This window comes from Eumetopias jubatus, unplaced genomic scaffold (assembly GCF_037043125.1).
Source record: "Eumetopias jubatus isolate StellerSeaLion01/CBP00866 unplaced genomic scaffold, mEumJub1_p1.0 scaffold_10, whole genome shotgun sequence".
Taxonomy (NCBI): domain Eukaryota; kingdom Metazoa; phylum Chordata; class Mammalia; order Carnivora; family Otariidae; genus Eumetopias; species Eumetopias jubatus.
The window spans coordinates 118,002,923-118,026,932 of NW_028274816.1; the positions used below are offsets into that span (position 1 = coordinate 118,002,923).

Genomic DNA, 24,010 nt, shown 5'->3' on the forward strand with positions numbered 1-24,010 from the left:
TTTGAACTATGTTTTTTGGGGGGGCTTGTGTTATTTAACTAAATTGTAGAAACTGAAATTCGTGAATATGGTAACCATGCGAAACAAGGACTGCCTTTTTATTAAAAAGAATTAACCTTACTTTCTCTTAATTGTTCGTAAAATACACGTTTTGGTGAGGATTTGATTTCAAGAAAGGAGGAATGTGTTTGTGGTTTGTAGAGAAAAGGATGTGAAGCCGACCTATATAACCTGTTTCTTACACTTAAAAAATTCTATGAGCTTATTGCCTTTAGTATAGACAGTGTATGAGGTGCTTATTTCCGTAGGTAGATTTGTAAGATTTGAGGTTTTTCATCTGTTACCTACCTTGTAACTGATTAACAAAGGTATTCTCTTTTTACTAAAAAGATTTAGTAACAAGACTACTTTAATTTTAAAGTGGGTTTTTTTTTAAGTTTATTTATTTTTTAGTAATCTCTACGCCCATTGTGGGTCTTGACTCACGACCCTGAGATCAAGAGTCACATGCTCTACTGAGTCAGCCAGGTGCCCCTCAAGACTATTTGTTTTAGATTGTTTATAGTTTTTAAAAAATTATGAATAGCCTAAGTGTCCACCAGTAGATTAGTAAAATAAATTGCTGTTATCTATACAGTGAATATCATATACCATTAAAATTGATACTTGTAGAAGGACATTTTAGTAACATGGAAAGCATGTACAATATGGTACGATGAGGAAAACATGAAATAATGTATGATGTCATTTTTTAAAAAATTATATATGTGTAAAGAAAAACAAGTTTGAAGAATAAACAGTTGACCCTTAACAGAGGTTTCAACTGTGCAGGTCTTATGCTGAAATAACAGTGTAGTACTGTATGTATTTTCCCTATGATGGTCTTAATGGTGTTTTCTTTTTCTCTAGCTTACTTTATTGTAAGAATAAGGTATATGGGGCACCTGGGTGGCTCAGTCAGTTAAGCGTCTGCCTTTGGCTCAGGTCATGATCCAGCGGTCTTGGGATCAAGCCCCACATCGGGCTCTCTGCTCAGTGGGGAGTTTACTTCTCCCTCTCACTCTGCCCTTCCCTTGCTCATGCTCTCTCTCCCCCTCTTTCTCTCTCAAATAAATAAAATCTTGAAGTATGGATATAATATGTAAAACATACAAAACATGTGTTAATTGACTGTTATTGGTAAGGTTTCTGGTCAGCAGTAAGCTATTAGTAGTTAAGTTTTTGGGGAGTCAGAAATTATACATGGATTTTCCACTGGAAGTGGGGTTGGTGCCCCTAAACCCCAAGTTGTCCATGGGTCAGCTATATTGCAAAACATTAACAGATTATCTCTGTGTTGTGAAGTTGAAGGTGATTTTCCTTATATATCTTTATTATCTAAAAATAATTTAATTGTACTTAAAACTGTTTTTATTACCAAAAAAAAGCATCACTTTTTAGTTCTCTTCATAAAAGACTGTTTTTCACATTTTGATGTAACAAGTGCCATTTCTTTTGATAGTCCAGTGGGATTAAAGTCTCATTGTAAAATTTTGTGTGTGACTTTTTTAATGTTAATTTTTCTTTTCTTTTCTTTTTTTTTAAAGATTTATTTATTTATTTATTTATTTGACAGAGAGAGACACAGCCAGAGAGGGAACATAAGCAGGGGGAGTGGGAGAGGGAGAAGCAGACTTCCCGCCGAGCAGAGAGCCCGATGTGGGGCTCAATCCCAGGACCCTGGGATCATGACCTGAGGCGAAGACAGACGCTTAATGACTGAGCCACCCAGGCACCCTAAAGTTAATTTTCCAAATTAATATGTAAATGTTTTTTGTGTATTTTGTAACGAGTAGTTTCATGAAAATCGATTTGTGTTTTGTGAAGCTTTTAATAGCTCTTTTTTTTTTAGGATTTTATTTTTTAAGTAATCTCTCCACCCAACGTTGAGCTCAAACTTAGAATCAAGTGTTGCATGCTTCACTGACTGAGATAGCCAGGCAGCCCTTAATAGCTCTTTTAATTTATTCACTTCATTGTTTCACAGCTTTTTAAAATATTTTGGGCAGCAGAAAAATGGAGGCGGTTTTTGGCATCACCTTTAAAATGTTTGTGTTGGCAGTATGATCAGGTGAAGAGTTCTAGGACTTATTGGTCAATATAATTGAAAAACATTTTCTTAAATATAAAACATTCTCTTCAACATCAAAGTTTAAAGAACTGTGTGATAGCTGTCTCTTTTATTAGTTTATGAAGAATTTAAGACATTTTGAGTTTATCTGTAAGGTAATCTAAATAAGTTTCTGCTGAAAATTTGAATAATGTTTTGCCAATCTGAGTTACATAGAGAAGTTAAGGTTAGATTATTTTAAGTGTTAAAGTAGAGAAAAAGAAATTTAATAATGAATTACATTTCCTTTTTATTTTATTTTTTTTAAAGATTTTATTTATTTATTTGAGAGAGAGAATGAGAGATAGAAAGCACGAGAGGGAAGAGGGTCAGAGGGAGAAGCAGACTCCCCGCCGAGCAGGAAGCCCGATGCGGGACTCGATCCCAGGATGCCAGGATCACGACCTGAGCCGAACGCAGTCGCCCAACCAACTGAGCCACCCAGGCGCCCTACATTTCCTTTTTAAAGAAGTCTCCTTTTGTGTAATTTATTAGTTCCTTTTGCTTTTCTTACCTCTTTTTAAAAATGTATGGCCTGTGCTTTGACATGACAAAAGCACTTAGATTTCTTATGGTTATTGGAGTAAATACATAATTGAATGACTGATTAGTTATTTATTAAATGTTCTGTGCTGAGTGCTAGGGCTACCAAGACAAGAAATGATACTACCCTCGAGGAGCTTATTATTCATATAAGAGTAGGGTCATGAAGGAGAGAGTAGTCTGGGAATGAAAGGCAAGAGGTGATTTTGTTTTTTTTTTTAATATCTTATTTATTAGAGAGAAAGGTTTGTGTGTGTGTGTGCACACGTGCGTGCGCACTAGCAGTGGAGAAGGGTAGAGGGTGAGGGAGAGAGATAAGCAGACTCTGCACTGAGCCCCTGGCGGAGCTTGATCTCCTGACGGGAAATCATCACCTTAGCCAAAACCAAGAGTCTGATGCTTAACCGACTGAGCCACCCAGGCACCCCGAGAGAGGTGATGATTTAACTCAGATTGGAAAAGAGGATTAGTTGTTCAGGTGGCATTGCAAGAAGTAGGGTGGTATCCATAGAGGAGGGAGCATTGTAAGAAAAGGCAGATAGGAATGTCAGCTAACAACCAACAGCACCTTTGTAAACTTTGTTTAAAAATTATAAAGCAATATAACATTACTGAGAGATTCGTTGGGAAAGGGAGAAAATTTCACTAATGATCTGTCACTTACAGCTAATTATTTGCTTTTATTCCTTTTTCTCATAAATGCTTTATATTTCCATATTGTTTTAATCATAACATACCTGGGATTTTGTATCTTGTTTTTTTTCTGAGATGTCTATTTTTATCAGTTGTATATTCATATAGTTTAAAGTGTTAAATAGTTTGCATAAGATTTGTTGAATTAAAAAAAAACTTGAATAAGATGCAGTTGCCTAATCTTGGCATTCTCTCTTTCCCAGAAGGTACTACTGTATATTCTTTTAGTTGATCTTTGGTATTTGGTACTGATTTTTCAGTTTTAGGCATTATCGACTTCCTACTTTCTGGGCGTGAGAATTTAGCTTTCTTCCCCCTCCTTCTCCCTTAGCCACTTCCTCTTCCTTTCTCCTTATTACTTCATCTTGCCACTATTGTTGTATGATGATTTTGGTTAGATAAATATTTAATGTTTACCTTATGACCATGCACATGTATGATTCACAACTCAAGGTATGTAGTAAACTGTGATTATTTTTCTGGTGCAATGTTTTATTTTCCCTAGAGCTCATAATTATGGTTTTATTTGTGTTTGTTTAGTATTCTAAGTATTTATCACTGATTTAATCCTGCATACACTTTTGTCACTTGCTCACGTCTCCTCTCAAGATTATCACATCTTGTCAGTTTCTTCTGATGTCTGCATGTAACCTGTGGACTGGTTTCAAACTGGATTGGTTACTCTTTGAACATGGTCCATAGTGATGATTCTGGGAACTCCCTTCACCCTTATCCTGGGGCTTCTTATGTACTAGATCTTTGGTTAACCTCTATCCCATGTCTTTTGCTTTCTGGATTTTTTCTTGTTTTGGTGGATGACTTCCTCCAGGAACTTGGAGAAAGAATTTATGTGAGGTAAATTATTTGAGATTTGTAAGTCTAAATCTGTCTTCACATATGACTTTTATAAGTGTCCAGAGTTAGAATTCTAAATTAGAAATCATTTTTCTTTAAAATTTTGAAAAAGTATTGCTTCATTTTTTAGGCTGGTTTCCCATCTTGTTGAGCTATCCAGTACCATTCTAATTCTTGGATCATTGTGTTTGTTTCTGTTTCTGGAAGCTTATAGTATCTTTATTCACAGTGTTCTGAAATTTCACAGTGTTGTCATTTAGTATGGCTCTGTTTTCACCTATTGGCTAGTAAAAATGGGCTCTAACCTGAAAGTTGGTGCCTGAATTGAGTTCTGAGAAATTTAATTATCTTATAAATGATTTCCTCTCTTAGATTTTTTTTTTCTGAAACTTGTATTTGGATGTTGGAGCTACTGAACTGATTCTCTAATTTTCTTACCTTTTTCTATCTTTGTCTTTTTACTCCTTTTTGGAAGATTTCTTTAACCTTGCCTTCCAATCTTTTTTTTTTTATTTTTAAAAAGATGTTTTATGTATTCATTTGAGACACAGAGATACTGAGAAAGAGAGAGCATGAGCAGAGGGAGAGGCAGAGGGAGAGGGAGAAGCAGGCTCCCCACTGAGCCAGGAGCCTGATGTGAGGCTCGCTCCCAGGACCCTGGGATCATGACCCAAGCCAAAGGCAGACGCTTAACCATCTGAGCCACCCAGGCGCCCCTTGCCTTCCAATCTTAATTGGTCTCCTTTTGCTCTCAATTTTTAATTTTTTAAGAGCTCTTAATTTTTTCTTTATTGAAAATTTTCATGTGATAAATTTACATGTAGTAAAATCTTACATAAATCTCAAGTGTACACTTCAGTGAGTTTAAAAATACATAACCCATCATCACCAGAATCCTTCCCCCTGGAGTAAGGCTGTAGGCCAATGCACACAGGGAAGTGTGCTAATAAAGCCCGTGCCTATGTAAAAAGAACACCCCCAAACAAAAAAATTCCACCCATGTAACCTATACTCCTACCAAGATATACATCTCAAGTATTTAGTTCAATCAATTTTGACAAGTGCTTTGTATTTATCACCAAAATCAAGATAAAGAATATTTGCATCACCCTAGAAAATCCTTCATGTCTTTTTTCAGTCAGTCATCAGCCCCCCAGGCCCCCTGCCACCAAAGGCAACTACTGATCTGATTTTTGTCACCATTATGTTTGTTTTTGTACTTAGTCCAAATGGAATCATATTGTATGTAGTATCCTTTTGTGTTTGCCTTTTTTGGGTCAACATAATATCTAAGAGATGTGATATTTATCCATGTTGCTGAGTAGTATTCTATATGAATATAACATGATTATTTATTCTTCAATTGGACATTTCCTGGTTTGGACTATTATGAGTAAAACTGCTTTAAACATTTTTGTACAAGACTTTCTGGACATATATTTTCATGCATCTTATATCCCTAGGAGTGGAGTGGAATGGTAGGTCATAGAATAGTATATGTTTAGCTTTCTTGGAAACCACCAAATAATTTTTCAAAGCGGTTATATAATTTTTTTTCATTTCTGCTAGTTCAGTTCCTCTCTCTCCTTACCAGGCTTAGTATTGTGCATTCTTTTAATTCTAGATATTTAGATTGGTGGGAAGTAGTATCTCAGTGTGGTTTTCATTTGTATTTCCTCGATCACTGTTCATGTTGAACACCTTGTGCATGTTGACCATCTGTATGTCCTTCTGAGCCCTTTTTTGTTCTATGAATTTTGTTTAGTAGCATCTTGTTATTTTTTTCACTTATGTTGTAATCTTACCTCTTTGAGGATATTAATAACACATTTTTAAAAGTTTCTGTTCCTCCTATAGACTGTTTCTTCAAAAATTTTTTTCCTGTTTTTTGCTTCTCTCATAGGCTTTCTGCAGATGCCTAATAATCTTGTTTCTCTGCTCATAAAGCTGAATACAAGTTCTGTGTTAGTGGTGCTTGTTTTGAGCATTTTCAGTGTGGAACCCCTCCCTAATTCCTAGTCAGTATCTTTAGATCTTTACTCAGAAAAGTCTTCTCAGCTCTTCTGTCTGGTGAGTAAAGGTCTGGTTGCCAGTCTGGAGAGTAAAGGTCTGGTTGCCAGACTCAGGAAGCTCAAAGGAGGAAGAGGGGAGATGTCTTTACATTCCCATTCATTACTTAATACCTCCGTTTTTAGAGTGGTTTAGTTAACCTCATTTATGTCTAGTGTCCAGAGATTTTCAGGGTTTCATACCTTCCATATAATATACCTCTAGTTTTTTGCCATGGCTGGGGAGGCTTGGTAGCTAGGCTGTGTGGAATGGGGTTGGGGATCTCTGGAATGTCACTACTTAAATAGAATTGAGTCAGTAGCACCACTGCTTTCTTTGCCCCCACCCTTCTACATCTTCTGGAGGCACCCTTGTCCTACTAATTCTGAATCTTTATGGGATTCCTCCATATAAAAACCTTACCTTTCCTATTGGCAGTTTAGGATTCGATTTTCTTACATCTACTAAGTCCTTTAATATGTATCCATTTTCTCTTCAGCTTCCAAAGTTTTCTTAGTTTTATCTCCTATCCCGAATTTTTTCTCTTTGGGTTTATGACTTAAAAAAAAGAACCCCTTTTTGAAAAGTGGGCTTTAAGAAGGGAATGAAATTAAATATGTTTCAGTTCACTATTCTTTTATCAGAACTCTGTATATTTTTTGTCACATAGCATATTATTTTATTTTTTCAAATTATTTTCATAATTATGATTTTTCTTGGTTGCTTGATATTCCATTGCCTGGATTGTCTGTAATTTACTGTTGCCTTATCAATTGATACTTAAATTTCTTCCAGTTTTTCACTTATTACATTATGCTGAAATGAGCATCATTTAAATTTCCCCATTTTTAGGATTATTTCCTTAGATTTCCAGAAATAACCATCTTTTTTGACTCAGATCATTATCTGAAAGTGATATGAATATTGATTTTACTAAACATTTATCAGAATTTGGTATTATAATTTGCAAAAAAAAACCCCACCTTTTTTGCTAATTAGTCTAAAATGGCAGCTTGTTTTAATTTTTATTTTTAGATTAGATGTCAAGGTAGAACCTTTCTCCACATTTTTGGTAGTTGTATTTCCTCATTATTTTTTTGTCTTTTAGTCTTAGTAACATTTCTAGTTCTTAAAATTGTTTTTTTAAAATCAATTTGTAGAACTCTTTATAATAAATGCCTTGAATGTTAACCATCAGATGGATTTGCTGCAAATATTTTCTGCAGTGGGTTTGCCATTTTGTTACCTTTTTTTGCTATTTTTCTTTTTTCTATTTGTTTTAAAATGAAGTATAGTTGACATGCAACATTATATTAGTTTCAGGTGTATAACACAGTGATTCAACATTTATATACATTATGAAATGCTCACCACTTTAAGTGTAGTCACCATTTGTCACCATACAAAATTACTACCATATTATTGACTGTATTCTCAATGCTGTACGTTACATCCCAGTGACTTATTTTACAACTGAAGTTTATACCTCTTTTTTTTTTTTAAGATTTTATTTATTTGGCAGAGAGCACAAGCAGGGGGAGTGGCAGGTAGAGGGAAAAGCAGGCAAAGGGAGAAGCACGCTCCCTGCTCAGCAAGTAGCCCAATGCAGGGCTCGATCCCAGGACCCTGGGATCATGATCTGAGCCCAAGGCAGACACTTAACCGATTGAGCCACCCAAGCACCTGAAATTTTTACCTCTTAATACCCTTTACCTATTTAGTCTATTTCCTTGCATCTTTGCTCTGACAACCACCGGTTTGTTTTCTGTATTTATGAGTCTGTTTCTGTTTTGTTTTGTTTATTTTGTTTTGAAAATTTCACATATAAGTGAAATTTCATATAGTATTTGTCTTTCTCTGACTTATTTCACTTAGCATAAAACTGTTTCGGTTCATCCATGTTGTCACAGATGGCAAAATTTCATTCTTTTTTATGGCTGAGTAATATCCATGAGCTCAAAATTTGTATAGTCAGATCTGCCAACTGTATATTTTATATCATTCTGAAGTTTCACATTTTTACTCTGACATGTGCCTGAAAAATAATTGATTCTAATTTATGACTTCATATTTTCAGTATTCAACTTTTATTCACCTGAGATTTATTTTGGAGTATGGGAAAAGGATCTAAATTTGAGGGTTTTTTGGTGTTCTAACTGCTAAGCAGCTAATCCAATATGAGCCAGGGAATCATTTTCATTTAAAAACAATCCTTTAAAAAATAATTTGAATATGTATAGTAACTTCTGTTTTTCCTCATAAATTCTAATTATTCCTTCTTGTAGTCTTGCATCAGAAACTTGTGTATTTTCTCAGAGCAACTTTCATTGCATCATATGAAGTCTAGACTTCCTTATTTTAAATTATTCTGTTCTTTGGTTGTTTGGGAAGTGTTGGTACACTTTTGCTTTTATGTAATAAAACTTGAGAATGTTGCCATCTTGAGGTTGCTTATAACACCATATATGGTTATCAGGAAATTGCTCACAACTGTGAAGTGCTTACTGTGCTGAATAAGGAAAATAAACTCCTAGGCTTATTTTGTGTTTATTGTTTGATGGCCAGATTCAGTTCTTAGTTTTAACTGTTTTGTTTTTGTTTTTTAACTAGGATCTCAGTTTAAAATGTATTTTCTCTTCAGCTTTTATTTATTTATTTTCTTTTTTCTTTTTTTTTAAGATTTTATTTATTTATTCGAGAGAGAGAGAATGAGAGATAGAGAGCACGAGAGGGAAGAGGGTCAGAGGGAGAAGCAGACTCCCTGCTGAGCAGGGAGCCCGATGTGGGACTCGATCCCGGGACTCCAGGATCATGACCTGAGCTGAAGGCAGTCACTTAACCAACTGAGCCACCCAGGCACCCTATTTATTTATTTTCTTATAATGGTCCTACAACTAGTAGCCTTGTTTCTGAACCAAGGCCTTTGGGTTGAAAAGATTTTCCTCTATTTGAGAAACTCCTTTAGATTTTTCTATCAGGATTTCATATTAACTATAAGCAATAGAACTCCCCTCCCCCTTGATTTCTATAAGAAAAAAAAGAACCAACCAAACAAAACCAATAAACTACCTATTGGAATGAAAAGCAATCTAATTTTTATATAACTCTGTCAAGCTTAAAAAAAATTTACATTAAGGGGTGCCTGGATGTCTCAGTTGGTTAAGTGTCTGACTCTTGATTTCGGCTCAGGTCACAAGCTCAGCGTTGTAAGATCAAGCCCCATGTTGGGCTCCACACTCAGCTGGGAGTCTGCTTGAAAATGATTCTCTCTCTCCCTCTACCCTTTTCTGTACTCGTGTGTGCACGCACGCTCTCTCAGATAAATAAATCTTTAAAAAATTTGCATTAAAATAAGTAAGCAAGTGGTACACTAGCTACTATTGCAGTATAGCATGAAGTACTTCATTATCTCTAAATACAGCGAACGACATGGGTTTGATGGGTCCATTTATATGCAGATTTTTTTCGATACAATAGTATAGTATTGAATACTATAGTATAGTACTATAGATATATTTTCTCATGATTTTTCTTAACATTTTCTTTTCTCTAGTGTACTTTATTGTAAGACTACAGTCTATAATACATATAATAAGTGTTAATCAACTGTTTATGTTATTGTTAAAGTTTCTGGTGAACAGTAGGCTATTGATAGTCAAGTTTTTGGGAAGTCAAGTTTATGCACATTTTCGATTGTACAGGCAAAGTGGTGGGGGTTGGTGCTTCTAACCGGTGTTGTTCAAGGATCAGCTGTACTGTATTTCTCTTGAGGAAAGAAGGATAGAACTATGTTTTACGAAACAGAGTAAACTTGGTTAGGTGGAATTTTTACTTAATATCAACCCTTGCATTTTCTTTTTTAAAATTTGTTTGTTGCCTATTGGCTTTTTTGTTTTTTTGAGGTAGTTATATGGGTTTCTTTTAAAAAGTGGGCTTAAGATTCTTTTTTTTTTTAAGATTTTATTTATTTATTTGACAGAGAGAGACAGCAAGAGAGGGAACAAAGCAGGGGGAGTGGGGGAGGGAGAAGCAGGCTCTGCACTGAGCAGGGATCATGACCTGAGCAGAAGGCAGATGCTTAATAAGTGAGCCACCCAGGCGCCCCTGGGCTTAAGATTCTTACCCACTTTCATAATAGCAATGTGTTTCTGTATCTGGGAGAAAGAAGTACCACAGGTTTTCAACAGTAGACTTAAATTAGAATATTTTTAGAGTTCTGGAAATCAAGAATCAATAGCAATCTGCTACCAAATATAACAATTATATTTATTTTTCTTAAAAGTGTAGTAAAGTATTCATTTTATTTTTAAGTGTCAGAATACTAGAATTCATACTATTAAAAGTACAAATTGATTTCTTTTTTTTTTTAAGATTTTATTTATTTATTTCGCAGAGAGATACAGAGAGAGAACAAGTAGGCAGAGAGGCAGGCAGAGGGAGAGGGAGAAGCAGGCTCCCCGCCGAGCGGGGAGCCCGATGCGGGGCTCGATCCCAGGACCCTGGGATTATGACCTGAGCCGAAGGCAGCCGCTTAACCGACTGAACCACCCAGGCGCCCCTACAAATTGATTTCTTATGTCATTTTGTAACCTACTCTTTTTAGGAGTTTGGGTTCAAGGCCAAACTCTTTTGGTAGTTTCATTCTAGTTTTTCTCATATATATTTACTCTGTGGCATTATTTTTGGTGTTTTAATAAAATTACATATATATTTTATTTGTAAAAATACCTTCTCTGAATGGATTCTTTTAGTAATTACTTTTATTTCCTGACAGCCTCATAACCATTACCGTGAAGTCATGGTATAGAGTAATGAAAAAAGTATTAAGATTTTTGTACATAACTAGGACAAGAATTCCTTGGGGGAAATATTGAGTGAATGATTACAGGGAAGGTAATTCTTTGGTTACAGATTAATTGCCTTGAAAGTTAAGTTCAACTTTAAAATGCAGTCATTTTTATAAAGAAATAAACTCATTTATGAAGCTAGATTAACTGAATAATTAGAGCTTAGCTGATAAGGAAAATTGGAAAACAATGAACATTTTCTTTATTTAAACAAATTAATGTTCACTTGTTGAAGTAACTTTCTTTTCAATTTTCTTCACACCATAAACTGGAAATGCTGTTGTCTTTTCCTCTACCTGAATGTTTAGTAGAATAGTAATGACTTTTTCCTCCATGCTTATGGGTGAACTGTTAGTGTGTTGCCATGTCAGACACCTGTCTGAAAGTTGTGAATGAGAGTTTAGGATAGAATATGTGTCATTACTATTAGAAAATCTGAGATCAGGGAACTGGTAAGGAATGAGATCTAAAATACTCATGCAAATTAAGTACCTATGGTACATGAGCCCTTTCTACAAAAATTGGAAGCTATTATATTTTATTATCATTTTAATTTGAATTTTCAAATTAAAACATTGTTATTACCAGATTGGTATGCATTTTCTAATTGCAAAGTATTGGTAAATACTCTTGAAAAATCAAGAACTCAGTTTTTCAGTTGTAAATGTGTGAATTTCTTTAAAGAATTCAGAATTGCCCACACCTGACTCTTACCCATTTATGTGATTTTTTTCAGAATTGCTTTTGATATTAGAAGGAATAATGTAGGGGCTCCTGGGTGGCTCAGTCGGTTGGGCGTCTGCCTTCAGCTCAGGTCATGATGCCAGGGTCCTGGGATTGAGCCCCGCATTGGGCTCCCTGCTTGGCGGGGAGCCTGCTTCTCCCTCTCTCTCTGCCTGCCGCTCTGGCTACTTGTGTTCTCTCTCTCTGTCAAATAAATAAATAAAATCTTTTTTTTAAAAAAAGGAATATATGAAATTTTGTCAGATGTTATTTGTTGTTACCATTCACAGTACTGAAAATGACATTTTTGCCACTTGTTAGGTGTGGTTTCCAAGGTATCAGTTTGTTTTCAACAGTATTTCTTCCCAAGTGACAGCAACATTGAGAATAGAATACTGTATGTGTTCTTTTTCACCAGTTTGCCAAGAAGGATGTTAAAAATTCCAGCTATTTCCACTGTGTATGGATAGGACAAGAATAATTCCAAATTTCATTAATATGTTTTATTCTGACCAATTTTTTTTTTTTTTTTTAAGATTTACTTATTTATTTTAGAGAGAGAGAGTGCCGGGCATGCCTGTGCTTGTGAGCAGAGGGAGGGGCAGAGGAAGAGGGAGAAGGAGGAAGCAGATTCCCCAGGAAGCCTGTCCTCAGGACCCTGAGATCATGACCTGACCCAAAATCAAGAGTTGGATGCTAAACTGACTGAGCCACCCCAGGTGCCCCCTGACCAACTGTTTTTTTGTTTCCAGATTTGATTAATTTGTTCTCTTCCGAGGTAGTTTTTTTGTAATGCCTTTCAACAAGGATCTTAGTGATAAATAAGGGTGGATGAGTTCTCATAGAATTCTAGGAAAAATTTCATGATTTCTTAATTAAAAGGTATAAGGAAATAGCTTCCAACTTGAATATTATGGCTTTAGCTAGTACTAATGGTAGAATGTCAAAGGTCTGACTTTTAATTCTCTAGTCACTTGATGATGTAAATCTATGTTGTTATTTGTGGCTTTCTCATTTGTGAAATTCATTGGAGGATTGGACTTACTCTGTGAACTTATTAGTGAATAATAAAGTTTTTGGAAAGGGGTGGTGCTTAGGATATGTTATAAAAGACTTATTTTTTTAAATTTTATTTATTTATTTATTTATTTATTTAATTTACATGAGCGGGGGGTGGGGTAGGTTCAGAGGGAGAAGGAAAAGCAGACTCCCTGCTAAGCAGGGAGCCTGATGTGGGGCTCGATCCCAGGACCGCAAGATCATGACCTGACCCGAAGGCGGATGCTTACCCATCTAAGCCATCCAGGCACCCCTATAAAAGACTACTCTTAAAGTGAAATAGAATGGAGGTTATAAATGATTTTAAATTCATGGATAGTTAATGGGATTGGCTTAGTACGTTTTGGGGGATGATGGTGAAAGGAAACATCACTGATCCCTTTAGGGAACCTGAAGACATATGTACTTATGCGTGGGCCTACTTCTATGTGGGCTGGCCTTCCCTCCTTCCTTCCTATCTTCCTGCCTCCCTGCCAGCTTTCCCTCCTAGCATTCTACCCCTTCCTTTCTCCCTCCTCTCCCCAAAACAAAAGCACCAACACAGATATGTATGTTATCCTTATTAAACTATTGTAAGAATCTTTGGGGGCGCCTGGGTGGCTCAGTCGGTTAAGTGTCTGCCTTTGGCTCAGTCATGATCTTGGGGTCCTGGGGTGGAGCCCTGCATTGGGCTTAGTGTAGAGTCTCCTTGAGATCCATGCCCACCCTCAAAGAGTACACTTATCATGATGAGCACTGAGTAATGTACAGAATTGTTGAATCTCTATATTGTACACCTGAAACTGTTAACTATACTGGAATTAAAATTTTAAAAAGGAGTAAAATGCTAGGTTAGATAAAGCAGCTATTATTAATCTTAATATCTTTAAGATTAAAACACTGATGACAATCTGTCATTACATTTTGGTTAAATTCACAAAGGAATTTGGGCTACTAGATGTCTTGACTAAATTTTTCCCCACCTCTGGAAGAAAGAAGGGTACTTAGAAACATATATTTTAATGTAGTTGAACTGATGAGTGCCATGTTGCTGATAGCTCAGAAGTTTATGGACCGGGAGAATGATAAATTGTGTGTTTGATTTGAGAAACTGCTGGAAGCAAGTGAATGAACTAGAAAACTTGTCATCAACATGTTAAATAGTCATTTTGTTATGTTATGGAAAATAAAAAAAGCTAATGAATACTTAAAGGCATTCTTTCCATGACATTTTTAAGGCTCTCCTACAGCGTTTAAGTATATAACAGATTTTCTTTGACAATAAACTGAGTGGTGTCTTTTGTGATTTATGTTCTTTTCTTATGGCCAGTTTTCAAAGACACATTCTTGAATTATTTGAAGTTGTTAACTATAAGGTGGCATATTTGGTATAATATGAGCCTGTCATTCTTAGTAGAAGAAAACTTGTACAACTTGCGTGTTTCCTCATTTGTATTCTAAGTTTATAAGTTACTACTGTTTCATTCATTGACAAAATAGCTTTGTTGTCTAGCACAGACTCTGTTCTATATTATTTTTTTCTTCACATTTTCATGCTTGTTAATGAAAACCAATAGGAGGGAGGAAGCAGAATTTTCTCTTAGACTACTTCAGTTTTTTTTTTATGCAATACAGCAAAGCTCAAAGCTTAGGGATGCTGGGGAACAGAAGTAGTAGCAGATGGTCTGCAAAGATAGGGTGGTTCGTTTTGATTACAGACATTGGCAGTCTGTGAAGTGAAGATATGGAGCCACAATATATTCTACAACCTGCACTAACCTTATGTGTGTTGTGGTAAAGCCAAGAACAGCTTTGTATGGACATAGTAGAAGAGATAACTGGATCCACTTTTAGTTTCCACACACCCACACAGAGCAATACTGTCAACATTATATCTTTGAGCACTAAGGCCAAGCAGTATATGAATTGCCACACTGTTTTCTGCTTTGAATTACAGCTGATGTGCTCAGGGATATAAACTAAGATATAATACAGAGAGCTAGATTTTTATCTTCTCAATAACAAGAGAAATGGAGATTTATTTTCTCCACTGTTTAAACAGCTACTCAAAGATGGGCTATATGGGATTCTTTTAGAAGTTTTTGTTTGTTTGAATTTCTGAGACCACATAAACAATAGTGGATAAAAGGCTTAGAGAAAGCATAATTGTGGGAATGTAAATTGGTAGAGTCATTTCGAAGGGAGTTTGGCAATATTTATTAAACCAAAAAAAGTGTGAGTGACCTACTGCTTACTAGAGAAGCAAATGGGTATGTGTATATATTTCTCCAAGGAGGCATGCCCATGATTTTTCATGGCAAGTGTTGTATGAAGGAAAATTGAGAAACAGCCTGAGTGTCCAACAATATGTGAATAGCTAGATAGTCTGTAGTATTATTATGTAATGGAATACTATACAGCACATAAAAGAATAAGTTAGATCTATTTGTAACAGAGTAAGTTGCATTGTGATATGTATAGTAGGATACCACTATAAGTTTCACTGGGTATTTATAAAAACATGGAAAAAGATCTGAAAAGAGATAGACCAAACATTGATTATCTCTTGGGAAGGGTGAGAGAGAGGTAGGGATTAGGACTAGAGGGAATAAGTGACTAGGATTTGGTAGTGGTGATGTCTTTAGCCTTAGCTGTATGTACTGTTTGAATTTAAAAGAAGAATTCATTTACTTACTACTTGCATAATAAAAAAACTAAACAGTTATCCCCCAGGGGTGCCTGGGAGGCTCAGTTGGTTAAGCGTCCAACTCTTGGTTTTGCCTTAGATGGTGATCTCAGGGTCATTGGATTGAGCCCTGCATTGGGCTTCATGCTGGGCATAGAGGCTGTTTGAGATTCTCTATTCCTCTCCCTCTGCCCCTCCATCTGCGCACGCACACTCTCTCTCTCAAAAAAAAAAAAAAAAAAATCCCCTGGTACTACCCAGTACAACTACTTTATTTGCACATTGTATTCATTTGTGTATATATTTGTCTACTTTTAATAATCTGCGGTTGTTCATTTATTATATTACAAACATGTTTTCATGTTTCTGTGAAGTCTTTATTACCATCTGTAATAATACTTTTAAATTATTTCTTTAACTGAATTTCCCAGGAATGAACCACATGATCAAAGGATATGAACATTTCTGGCTCTTTTTTTTTTTTTTTTTTTTAAAGATTTTATTTATTTATTTGAGAGAGAGAGAATGAGAGATAGAGAGCACGAGAGGGAAGAGGGTCAGAGGGAGAAGCAGATTCCCTGCCGAGCAGGGAGCCCGATGTGGGACTCGATCCTGGGACTCCAGGATCATGACCTGAGCCGAAGGCAGTCGCTTAACCAACTGAGCCACCCAGGCGCCCTCTGGCTCTTCTTAAGTATTACCATATTATTTTATAAAAGGATTTTACCAGTGCATAATGCTACCAGCAGTGGTAAAGTACAAATTTACCACACCTTACCATTCAAATTTCTTTTTAAAAGCATAACAGAGAAATGAAGAGTATGGATACTGGAGTCTGACTTTTGTGGATGCAAATCTTGCCTCTGCCACTCATTAACTGTGTGACCTCAGGAAAGCGACTTCACTTGGGTGCTTCCACTTCCTCATCTGTAAAAATGGGAAAGTAACAGTATCTACTCTGTAGAATTTTTACAAGGATTAAGTGAAATATTTGTAAAACAACTGGAATTGTGTCTGGCATAGAGGAAGTATTTGATAAAATTTTTTAAAAAATCATAACTTGGAGGATCTTTGGAACAAGACTGTTGTGTGTAGGTTGTATCTTATCTGCCTTGTTTGATACTGTGTAATTATTTTTCTAAAATTTGTCACTTTTTGTCATTTGAAGCAAAAGCATATTACATAAATGTATAAATACGTAATTTTTGAGTACAGGGTGTATGTTTTTAATGATAAAAAGATGGATTTATCAAATGTAAGAGATTTTGAGAAAGCCATCGTTTGATTTTCTGCCTTTGGGCAGGTAAATGTCTAAATTATACCTATTCCAGCACTTTTAGAATTAACATATTCTAAACTTCGTGTTTCTTATCTGAGTTCCATTTAGTAGGCTACTAAACGTGATTCCAAATTGGATTTAGGCTAAGGAAAGCTGTGAGGAGATAATACTTGTATTATGGTCACATCTGCATTATGGTCACATTTAGTGATGACAAACATCAGGTGTAGGATAATGTAAAAATATTTTTTTGAGCCTTTACTGTGAGTCAGTATTGTTCTAGATACTGAGGTTCATTAGTAAGTGGGAGTCAGTAAATGAGAGAATAGATAGGACATTTATTTGATCATTTAAAAAAATCTAAACTTTATCCAAAAATGTATTGTGCATCAGTAGTATTTACGGTTCTTTGATTAAGTGTTGGATACAGATAAGACCATTTCTTTGTTCTGAAGGAGCAGAGGGAGATATACAATTAAATCAGAAAATATAGTATTAAGTTGTGTTAAAGTTAAAGCACAAAGTTTGATACTGAGTAAGTGATTACAAGGAAGGTAATTCTGTAGAAGGGACACCTAACTGTAGGTAGTAGGGCATGGAAGCATTCAGAATAGGCTTCTAAAAAATAAAGGAGAGACATTAAACCAAGTCTTGAAGGATGTTGGGCCAATTAGATTAGTTGAGGAAAAAAAAATTGAGGATAAGAGGTAAAGAACATTGTGAGGATGATGACAGTGAACATAATGTGCTTAGGGAGTGGTAAGTAGTTTGGAATAGCTGGAGCCTTTGTATATATCTCTACTTCTGGTTCTAAGGTTTGCATTTACAATTTTCATCAATTTATTGCTGTCAAAACATTTTAGATTCTTTTGGTCTAAGCCTAGGATCCTCAAGTCTTTGCAAGTGACATTCTTCCTGGCCTTTGAACCATGGCACAAGGTACATTTTCTTAGTTTCTGAGATGCCCCATAAGGTAGAATCAAAGCCCGAGGAAGCATCCTCCTCATCAATATCCTGTTCTCACTAGTTTCTAGTGGCCTTTGATATTCTTGATGTACAGAGTAACATTACCTTATTAAGCTTTTGCCTTACTTTATTTTTTATTTTATTACTTTTTTAAAGATTTTCATTTATTCGAGAGAGAGAATGAGAGTGAGCACGAGCGGGGTGGAGGAAGGGCAGAGACAGAAGGAGACGCAGACTCCCTGCTGAGCAGGGCTCAGTCCCAGGACCCCGAGATCATGGCCTGAGCCAAAGGCAGGCACTTAACTGACTGAGCCACCCAGGTGCCCCAAACCTTGTCTTACTTTAATGGTGTTCTGCTCCTTTGAATTTTGAATTAACTCCATTTTTCTGTACTATTTGTCACTTGTGAGGTTCTGATCTGTAACTGATTTTTTTCTGATTGCTTTCTGTACATTTTTACATATTTCAAGTAGCCATTAATTGTCTTTCATATACCGTCATTATTTTTTTTTAAGATTCATCCATTTATCTTAGAGAGTGTGAGCATGCGTGGGGGTTGGGGCAGAGGGAGAGAATCCCAAGCAGAGCCCCCCTGCTGGGTGGGAATCCCAGCAGTGGCTTGATCTTGTGAGATCATGACCTGAGCTGAAACCAAGAGTCAGACACCCAACCAGCTAAGCTACCCAGGCACCCCTATTCTCCTTATTATATTAGATATACAGATCTAGTCTGGAACTTCTTCTTTTCTATAATATATCTAATACTTACCTTTGCAATCTACTCAATGCCAGTCATAATTTAATCATCACTAGTTTGCGTTTTGTGCTTTTCCTGGGTCATATTTATAGAAATTTGTTTCTATTGTGGGATTTCTTGTGTATTATTTCTACTTTTATGTTTAGTTGTTTATATTTTACCATTCTTTTTCTAATAGATATTTTGGAAACTTTGGAGGGATGGTTATTTTTGATTTTACCTTCAGAATGCTATATTTCTATGTTTGAGTTTAAAGTCAAAACAGAATGCAGTCAGTGTTTAAAGGGATCTGTGAAAATGTCATTTTGGTAGACTTGTTCACTATCAAAGATTAGATTTGTACTAGTGATTTAATGATGCTAGAGAAACCTATTGATTAACTGAACTATTGGAACGTGGGGGTTTTTGTTGTTTAAAGTTCTCTGTAGATTGAGTTCTAAAAGTTTACTCAGGATTGTTAACCTCTGCCAGTTATTTTACCAGCAAAAGGAGAGCTTTATTAAGGAATAGCAGAGAATTGCAATCCAGGACAAGCAAGCTCTGGCAAAACCATAGGCAAATCCATGCCCTTTTATAGATGAAAGGGGGGAAGTTGGGAGGGCTGTTACAAACAAAAAGCCCATGAGAGTAAACTGGGAGTTCTAAGTATAGTGGCTGTTCATTGGCTGAGTTGTGACTGTCTCTTATTGGCTGGGCTGTTGCTTTGCGTGAAGAAAACTTCCTTCCTGCTGGGATAGTCCAGTAGTATCCATCTTAAAGGAAGGTTCCTCTCTTCCTGTTGGGTCTATAATTGGCAAGAGTGCTGGGCATGAGCATTCCCCCTCTAGGCCTCCCAACTCCATTCTAAATGGTGTTTCCTTTTATTAATTTTTACTGAATTTAACATTTATTTCTCCATGGAAACAATGTTATAAATGCTGATTAGTTTTGTAGGGTTGTGGCTTACAGAAATTTTAAGTCATTGTTTAGCTGAAATACCATACATCTGCAATAAAAAAGTAGTAGAAACCGTTACTGTGGAAAACTAGATGAAGCACAGTAACAGTAAGATTAGTCACAGAGGATAAGAGTTATTTTTAGGGAATTTTTGTTCATTTGTGAAAAGCTGGGGATTTTTTACGTAAGCAGATTCTACACTTTAAAAAATCAGCCTTCTTTTGCCCAGTGTTACTATCTGTGAGCTTCATCCATGTTGTTAAATGTATCAGTTTTTTCTTCTTTATTGCAGAATAGTATACTATAATATTAATGTATCATAATCTTTTTGTTGTCTTGTTCATGAACGTTTGGGTCATTTGCATTTCTCAGCTATCATCAATCAAGTTACTGTGAACACTTTGTATACATCTTTTGGGATCTTATGTTATCATTTCTTTTAAGTAAATACCTAGGTGTGAAATTGCTAGGTCAAAGGACAGGTGTATATTGAACTTAATAAGAAACTGCTAAACCTTTTTCCAAAGCAGATATACCATTTTACATTCCCACTATGAATAGCAATGAATAAGAATTCCATTTCCTCTATATCCTTGCCAACATTTATTTATTTATTTTTTTTTTTTTTTAAAGATTTTATTTATTTATTCATGAGAGACACAGAGAGAGAGAGAGGCAGAGGGAGAAGCAGGCTCCCAAGGAGCAGGGAGCCCGATGCGGGACTCGATCCCAGGACCCTGGGACCATGACCTGAGCCGAAGGCAGACGCTTAACCATCTGAGCCACCCAGGCGCCCCATCCTTGCCAACATTTAATGTTCTTCTCATGTTCATTGAGTGTTTATTGATTTGGTTATCCTCTCATTTAAGTCTTTTTTTGTGTGTCTCTCAGTTGGGCTCTCAAGGAAGATGAAGAGCCTGATAACTTAGAGATCACTCTCTGAGACATGAAGGTATAGATGTTCAGAAGTGATGTAGTTACTACTCTGGTATGATTGCTTCTTGGTTTGACCAGGGGTCTTAGCATTGGTATTTTATTTATTTTTATTTTTATTATTTTTTTAAAGATTTTATTTATTTGAGAGAGAGAGAGAGAGCACATGAGAGGGGGGAGGGTCAAAGGGAGAAGCACACTCCCTGCTGAGCAGAGAGCCCAATGTGGGACTTGATCCTGGGACTCCAGGATCATGACCTGAGCCGAAGGCAGTCGCTTAACCAACTGAGCCACCCAGGCGCCCAGCATTGGTATTTTAATCTCATTTGCTTTTTATATTTCGATGAACAGAATTCAGAATAGGTATAAAGCACATTGAATTTAAACTATAATAAGAGTTTGTATTTTGTGCTCACAGGTACAACCATAACCAAATCTACCATTATCGACCACAGAAACAATTTGTATAACATTGTTATAAGTCCTATCAGTCATTACTTTCTCTGAGGGTAACATTGGTTAGGGATCACAGTCCGTAGTTACAGTGTTAGCATTGTCCTTGATTTGCCAAGTTAGTCTTTTGGCATCACTTATAAAAATTGGGAACTTCTTCCCCACTTTCTGGAGTTAACTGTGGAAAACTGTGGCTCTCGTTAGTCCTTTAATCTTTTTAGAATAAATGTATAATTACTAAAATTATTTTTTACATTGATTATTTAGAGGTAATTTCTTTGTATACTTCTTGTTAATGCTTAAATATATACTAACCAATTTAGAATTAAAATGAAAGTCTACTTTGAAGGAATTGATCCATTTATATTGTTAGAGATTCTAGTTTATAGAACTAATACCAGGCCAGTTTCAGAATGTTCAATTTTGTGCCACTTGATTAAAGGTTATGAATATGTGTGAGTTTAACATTTCAACTTTGCCCCCTTTCGTAAGAAAAAAAACTTACATCATTTAGCCTGAGATTCATTCTGAAATTCTGGTAAAGTTGTGTTCTTGACAGTCATGAGTGGCAAAAAACTTGTTCTTTGTAGGCTGCATCTCGTCTGAGATGTTTCATCTAGGATACCCTTTATTATCTACCTGACGTGGCTTTGCAGTAACTTTTGCTATAGGCAGCCTGCTAGAGTCTTTTGATAGGTAAATTCACAAAGCACATTTATAAATTAATGTTGGTTATGATTTCTTTGCTATGTTCTACTTTTTGCTTCTTCTGTGTTTGGAAATTCTTACCCTACTTTGATAGTGAAAAGCATATTTCCCAGTGTTTGTTTACCTTAGTGGTTATCCTCGGATTCAGATGTTAAATTTTTTTTTTAAAGATTTTATTTATTTATCTGACAGAGAGACAGCGAGAGAGGGAACACAAGCAGGGGGAGAGGGAGAGGGAGAGGCAGCCTCCCCCGCCGAGCAGGGAGACCAGTGCGGGGCTCGATCCCAGGACCCTGGGCTCACCACCTGAGCCGAAGGCAGATGCTTAATGACTGAGCCACCCGGGTGCCCCTCAGATGTTAAATTTTTATCCATGCCTTTGGGAACCAAACTGTCAAAACAGCGACTCCTGTATTTTAGCATAAATCTGAATGCAAGACACTGCCTTGGTTCTGTGAGAGAGAAGAAATAGATTACCTAGTCCCTGCTTTTGAGAGACTTAAAATCTGCTTGGAGAGATAAGACTTAACCTTTACCTTTGGAAAAAAGTTATAGTATAAAGGAGCATATAATAGGAATATAGAATGCCAGTACCATGGCCTGTTGTGAAATATTTTATAGCCATTTAATGAGTATTATGAAGTACTGAATTTTGGGGGGGGAAGCCTACCTTTACAAAAGTGGATTAAAGTTCACGTATTTCATATATGCATATGATTTCTTTACTGGAAGTAAAAAGAGTTAGTTTAGTTACAGCTAGGGTTCAGGGAATGCCCATGAAATGAAAACATCCATCCTGTCACCACAGAAAAAGTTTGATAACTACTGTTATAGAAACCACCCCTTTCTCCCCAAATTGTAGGAGAGTTGAGCATTGTATTGTTCTTTCTTTTATACTGAGGTTTTTTTTGTTTTGTTTTGTTTTGGTGCCATAATTAAAGTACATATTTTATTTTACTTTCCAGGACAGCAAGTTTTAATCTCTTCATATGACCCTGTAAAAGCCATTTAAATAGCATCTCTATCTAAATCAGAAAGGTGGAATTGACCTATTTATTACTGGTACTGTACAAATTGTATTAGTCTCCTTGGGCTGCCATAATATCCCATAGACTGGGTGGCTTAAAAAACAAAAGTCCAAGATCAAGGTTCTGGCAGGGTTTGGTTTCTGGTGAAGACTTTCTTCTTGGCTTACAGATGGCTGTCCTATCTCTGAGCCTCCACGTGGCCTTTCCCCTGTATGTCTGAACTTGCAAACTCTCTGGTGTCTCTTGTTATAAGGATGCTAGTCTTATCTGATCAGGACCCCACCTTTATTTATTTATTTAAAAATTTTTTAAAAAATTTTTATTTAAGTAATCTCTACACCCATCATTGGGCTTGAACTCATGACCCTGAGATCAAGAGTCACACACTCTTCTGACTGAGCTAGCCAGGTGTCCCTTTAGAAAAGTTTTCTAAAAAAATTTTTATTTAAGGACCCCAGCTTTAGGACCTCATTAAACTTTAATTTCTTCCCAGATCCAAGTGCATCCTCGCTAGGGGTTTAGGGTTTCAACATGAGTTTTGGGGGGACATATAAATTCAGTCAATAACTTTCTACCCCTGGTCCTCCAGATTAATATCTTCCTTGCATCTAAAATACATTCATTGCATTCCAACAGCCCCCACAGTCTTAACTCATTCCAGCATCAACTCTAAAGTCTGAAGCCCATAGTCTCATCTAAATATCCTCTAAATCCAGGCATAGGTGAGACTGGAGATAGGATTAACCTGAGGAAAAATTTCTCTCTAGCTGTGAACCTGTGAATCTAGACAAAGTTATGTGCTTCCAAAATACAGTAGTGGGACAGAATATGGTAGACATTCTCATTCCAAAAGGGAGAATTTGGAAAGAGGCGAAGGTTCCAAGCAAGTCCAAAACTTAGCAAGGCAAATTCCATTAGTTGTTATGTTTTGAGAACAATCCTCTTGGGTTCAGCACTGCCTGCCAGGCCCATTGGGAGTCAGTGCCACTCTCATGGTTCTGTGGAGCAGCCCTGCTCCCAGGTACTGGGCCATGGCCTTGCTCTTGAGGCACTGGGTGGTGGCATCTTGGTTCCCTACTCCCAAACCAAGGAGGCTTCACCCTTTGAAACTGAGGAGAAACCAGACCTGCCCTCTGGACCTGTGGTGGGAGTGGCAGCCCTGTCATCTCTGAATCCCCTTTGGGGTAAACTTTAAAAAATTAAAGGATAACTCATGTTTGAAGCTGGATAACTCTATTGTCTTATCCTGTAGAATCCCAGAAGTCTGATAGCTGTCTTTCATTCCATACCATTTTTTTTTCCTCTTCCCGTTAGTGTCTCAGCCTCAACCGGCTCTGCTGCTGTTATCCAGTCTTTATTCCTGGCTTC

General features: G+C 36.4%; 1 protein-coding gene across 6 annotated transcripts in view; it reads left to right on the forward strand.

The window, feature by feature from the left end:
• Positions 1-24,010, forward strand: part of USP32 (ubiquitin specific peptidase 32) — a 214,187-nt gene that overhangs the window by 20,392 nt on the left and 169,785 nt on the right. The window contains exon 1 of one of the 6 annotated variants that reach the window (XM_028109330.2): positions 3,748-3,838. The exons of 4 other annotated variants lie outside the window; for them this stretch is intronic. The gene's annotated coding sequence lies outside the window, so the exon portion shown is untranslated. Of the gene's footprint in view, positions 1-3,747; positions 3,839-12,439; positions 12,579-24,010 lie in introns of those variants that run through there. One more of the 6 variants, XM_088028355.1, reaches the window with a different exon arrangement.